General features: G+C 40.4%; 1 long non-coding RNA gene across 1 annotated transcript; it reads right to left on the reverse strand.

The window, feature by feature from the left end:
* Window positions 1-980: 980 nt before the first annotated feature.
* Window positions 981-5,427, reverse strand: LOC144988608 (uncharacterized). Its single transcript, XR_013652549.1, has 3 exons — window positions 3,028-5,427; window positions 2,849-2,931; window positions 981-2,534 (listed from the first exon to the last, which is right to left on the reverse strand). It is a non-coding gene; the product is annotated as an uncharacterized LOC144988608 (long non-coding RNA).
* Between the last annotated feature and the right edge of the window lie 245 nt (window positions 5,428-5,672).

Consider the following 5,672-nt stretch of genomic DNA (forward strand, 5'->3'; position numbering starts at 1 on the left):
AGATCAGCTCACAGGCACATTCATGCATGCATACATGCAAACACATGCTGAGCATGTGTCATTCCTGCACAGGTAAAAGTATCCCGCAAAGGTGAGCCAACAGCTCCTGTCTTGGTTCCAGTGCGGTAGACGATGGAATAGAATGTAGAGGATAGAACAAAAGAGGGGGAGCACCCAGTCAACCCCCATAGGATAACGCCTCTCCTATCAAAAAAAAAATGTCTTGAGGTGGTGATTCATGCTTGATTCAACGCACTCTACACATGCCTTTCACAGCAGAGTGTGTATCACCTCCAGTTAGTCCAAAATGCTGCTGGCAGACTCCTAACCAAAACCAGAATGAGAGACTACATCACTCCAGTTTTAGCGTCTCTGCACTGGCTCCCAGTCCGTTTTGGAATAGATTTTAAGATTTTAATGATTGCTTTTAAAGCACTCTGAGGTCTGGCCTCTAAACATATAGCTGATCTCCTTGTTCCTTATGTACCTGGTCGCAATCTTAGATCTTCAGCAAAAGGCCTTTTAACAATCCAACAATTTAGATTGAAGACCAGGGGAGACAGAGCCTTTGCTAGAAGAGCCCCAACACTCTGGAACGGACTCCCTGAAGAGATCGCTGAGTCCCTAGCAGTATTTAAATCTCTTTTAAAAAACTACCTCTAAAGGCATGCTTTTAATGATTTTACTGGTTCTTAAATCTAAACATATGATTTTATTGATTTCATTGATTTTATTGATTGTACTGATTTTATTGATTTTAACCGCTAGCACTGCTTCGTGTGTGTGCTGGGTTTTATTTCTACGTACTGTAAACTTATATTAATTGTTCAGCACTTTGTAATCTGGATTTCAAAAAGTGCTATATAAAAAAACTTTATTATTATTATTATCATTATTATATTAAATAGAAGGGAAATTATTATTATTATCTTTTTTAAATAATTCAAATTTATACTGTTGTAAAGTAAATAATTGGCGAAAATTTTCATGACAGGAACTTTTGGAAAACATTTGCTGCTCGCCACACAGAGAGCGTTATACACAGTGAGGTAATCACCACTTTCAAGGGTAATGTACTCATACTGTAATACTTTTGCATTATTAGTCAAAGTATCCCATTTTTTAGAATTCTTTTTATGACAAAAGTCTTACTAAAATGTGGTTCTGCTTTTGTTCTCCAGCAAACTCGTGACTCGGCCTGTGGGAAGCGGAAAGGGCAGGGATTTCAGTCACACAGAAAGTTCATTCTTTTCACCCGGATGAACACGGATGAGGCAGGAATGTTTGTGTGCCGGAAGCCGTCGGAGCTGTCTGATGGAGCAGCTCACGCAGTAGACTCACATGATGGGTCAGGCGCTGGCATGAACTTCCAATCCCAACTTACTATCCTGACCCAAGGGGTAGAAAACTCATCCTTATGCCCCACCACCACCCCCAAGTGAGTTAATAAGCCACGGGCAATGCAGCACACTTGTATAATCCACATGTGAAACATCCTAAGGCAAGTTCCGTCCAGTTTAGGGTCTACCAAGACACGTTTTCAAGTTTCATGTTTCCCCTTTTACTTATTAATTTTTTGGCAATTCTGAACTGCCAGGTGATTCGCTTTGCATGTCGGTCTAACATTTGACAGGAAATCAGAGCATTTGGTCGTTTGTAAGCACTGAAGCAGTTTAAAGTGAAAGTAATAAATCTTATTTAGTCTCTCCAGCTGTTGAGACGACACATTCAGGAACAGAATGAACGGGGTTCTGGTCTCTTCTGGTGAGAAATGCAGTTGGCTTGTTGTTAAATAATGTTCTTTTTGAACATTTGTTGACAGCCTAATAACGGGAACTCCTGCTGCTCAGTGGGGGGGGCTTTGATGTCATCCGGGCGACATGAATGCGCCCAATTCTCTGCCTGATCCTGTCATGCTCGAGTCAGTTCAATCTCTCCAGGATTCTTTTCTTTTATCAGAAAGAGAGGAAATGTTTTCCTTTTTTGTACGTGCTCACTCATGCTCCTTCACTCTGAATAGAGTGTAATTACAAGCACCTGGTTGCACATATTCACACAATAACCATTTCATCACGTTTTTATGACTTTGATTAAGGTCTGTAAGGGAAATGTCAAAACTTACCTTCCAGAAATGACTATTTAATTCATGACATTAAGAAATTGGTCATGTTTGGATTTGACTTTCTCTGAATATCTCACCAACTAGTAAATAAACAAATGAGAACATATGCAAAAAATAATGGGCTTCTTTTACTATAGTGGGAAGAAGAAAGACAGGCCACATTTCAAAAAGTTATTTTCCAACATTAGCTTATCCACAAGCATTTACATACTGAACCAATTTAAATCTGAGATCATTTGTCTTTCTTGTAAGATTACTTTATTACAAATCACAAAGAAGCAATGGTGTCGTTTTCTTGAGACTGAATGATGTTTCTGAAACAAAATACCAAACTACATGAAAGGATTTGCTTGTGAAAAGCAGAAGAATTTGTTGGTGGCAGACGGATTCTGTTGAAGCTGCATTTGTCCATCTGCAAAGCAAGCAAGAAGATCAGATAGGATCTTTGATGATCTCCACCTTAAACACCTCCGTCATACACATTGACTGTACATGAGAAGTGGACTGAGTGGCCCCGCCCCCATTGCATTCCAAACAGGAAGTACCTGCTGCTTCAAGAAGCCAAAATCTCTTCTACTTCAAAAGAGAAATAAACAGCTGTCATTCTATTGGTCAGAATAACTATTCTTGATCTGATACCAATTCTTTTTACCATGTTCGTGCAAATCCTAATTTTTTCCGTGACATTTTTTTCTGTAGCGTAAGTTCCTCAAGTTTTATACTCACCAATCAGATGCCTCAATAACAGTATTTGGTTCTGGGCTCTTCATCCAAAAATCGAAATGGTTCATTGATAGATTCTCTTGAACCTGTATTCAAATTTTAGAGATGTGGCCTTACAACACTACAAATTGGAGAGAGCGGTTGCCATAGAAACAGCGACTCAGACCGATACGAACTGTTACCTGTCAGCCTCAGGCTTCAGACCGTAGTCGAAAACCGCTGTTATTTCCTGTCCGGTCCTGGTCAGGACACTACTGGACCCCACAGAATCAGACGGGACACCACTGCTCTTAAACAGACAACAGAACAGCCCTTTTTTCCTCTCCCGCGCATCTCCTCTCCTGAGCCTGCATCATCACCAGGCGCACAAGGCAACGCCTCCTTTTGTCGCTGCGTTGCTTCCATGACAACCGCAGTCACACCAAATAAACACAACAAAAAGGGGGAGAACAGGCTAAGCTGCTAACAGAACCAATCAGTGCTTCATGATGTCGTCTGGCTCCAACATAGTGGAGTCCATATGGTGAAAAAAAATGGCAACCCAATTGACTTAATTTCATTGTTATTTTCTATGGGTGACATCATACTCACTCGGTCCAGTTCTTTGGTACAGTGAATTCTCATACATGAGCTCCTACCTTCAGAATCTGATGCAAACAGAAAGTACCAATAGTTAAGAAGGTGGGGGGTTATATCCAATCCAGAAACAAATGTATTTTTCATTCTGAATAGAACATTTTAAAGTATATAGAATTATTTTTTTATTAAACTGTTGGGGTAAGATGTCTTAGTCGAATTAATCGATTTTATTTTATATTTATGACTGGCAGGTGGGTGGACGTGTAGACAAAATCAGCAATACTCTACTTGTTTTACCGCTCCCAAACACTAAGTTTTGGTACATATTAGACCTTGGAAGAAGAAGAAAAATCCCATTTCAGGCTTCATTTTCCCCATCCTGGATCTTTAAAGAGACACCAGTGATGTCTGTAGCCACACCTCACCCCTGTCTTACAGCTTTCATGCATGTCCTAAACAATTTTAATAACATTCATACAAAACTACTGCACCTTTCTTACCTACACTGTGTCCAAACCTAAAACCCCACTTGCAGCTCCTTCCAGTCTTTTCTGAACTTCTCCATCAGTCTCCATTCTCTTTCTTGGCACACTTACTTTAAAAGGCACGTCTCAACATGAAGTCCATAAAAACATTGACTTTTTGACCAAAATGTGTAAGAATTAAGTGTTTTTTTACTAATAAGTACACCAGCACTCTTTCCACCCTCCTGATCCTTGTTCCCGTTCAGCCTCTTGAAGGCTGAAACTGGAGCCTGAGATCGTTCTCATCAGACTGTTGAAGCGACTCATCGTCTGCAGCCTGTTGTCATGTTCAGTCATGTCTGATGGAGAAAGCTCCTCATCGCTGCATCGACAGTCAGCTTGTTCAGGATGTCAGCTGCCACATCAAAGATCGTGTCACTTGAGGATTTGGCATCGCCGCCTGAGGAGCGGACCTGATCAAAAATGCAGAGGTACACTGTGCCGATTAGAAGGGGACATTGTATTCAGTCCATTCTGGTCTGTAGTGTCTAATGACGCTAAGGAAGAACATTGATGTGTTTCTGATTAGAACGATTGTGGCCATCCCATTAAAAAACGAAAAGATCCCAGTTTTCACCTGTATATCCAATGTGTTTTCACCTAAAAAAAAAACACAAACTTTAAATTTTCTTAATCTAACTGTTGTCTAACTGGGTCAACTCAAGTGACTTGTCATTAATAATTTGACACCTAAAGTGGACGAAAATAAAAATAAAATTCAACCGAAATTGGGTGCAAATAAGTACAATTCTTGATCAAATTTCTCTAAACACAGCTACAAGTATCACTGATCACAGATGTCTCACACGCGTCATCTCAGGAAGTCATCATCATGCAGCAGCTGAAATGGTTCGCAGCCTTTTCCATCAAATTCCTTCCACACAGTCATCCGACACGCTCTCATCAACTGTTCTAATGCTCATTCATCCTGATAATCATTCACTCTAATTTGTGATTCTTCTGCTTTCCTCGCGGTCCAACGTGCTCCATTTACCTATATGATCTTCAGTGGCTGGCCGGCGGTAATGGATAATCATCGGCTAATGGCGCCGGGGGTTACAGTAGGGAATGATAAATAGCTGTTTCGGTGCCTTTTAAGAGTCTCCCTGTTTATTGATCATTGAGACTGATGAGACCGTATTACATGCTAATGAAGTACACACATGACTGAAGCCAGTATTAATCTTGTTGAATGAAAATTACATGAATAAATTCCGGACTCCTCGGGAAGCTCATTGTAACTTTAAATCTCGCCGCGCTTGCGTGTTTGTTTGCCGCCGTTTTGACACACACTCACTGTGCACGCCGAGTTGAGACAGCCAATCTCTCCTCTCTTGAGTTACAAGCATCCTTTTAGCACGGCTAAAGACTTTGGATGAGTGTTAGAGAATCTTTGTCCTAAGATAAATAGATGGATCTGCACACGAGCAAATTTCCTTTTTTTCTAGCAGAAGCTCTTTCATCTTTAAGTACATCTCCATGTAGAATTTGCTCGGTTTGATTTGCAGCAAACACTGACGAGAGCCGACACGCTGTACGATATAATCCGTGACAAACTCCCAAAAAAAAGTCTCACCCTTCAGAACAATGTAGAAACACATTGCTGATCTTGAGCCCCTGTGAGTCAGACAAAATGAGTAAAATCTAAGTTCCTTTTCATTTAATGATTACGTTACAATACGTACATATAATAGCTACTTTTGAAATGTTCGTTCATGCTTTCA

Source organism: Oryzias latipes, chromosome 21 (genome assembly GCF_053564925.1).
Source record: "Oryzias latipes strain Hd-rR chromosome 21, Olatipes_Hd-rR_3.1".
NCBI classification, from domain to species: domain Eukaryota; kingdom Metazoa; phylum Chordata; class Actinopteri; order Beloniformes; family Adrianichthyidae; genus Oryzias; species Oryzias latipes.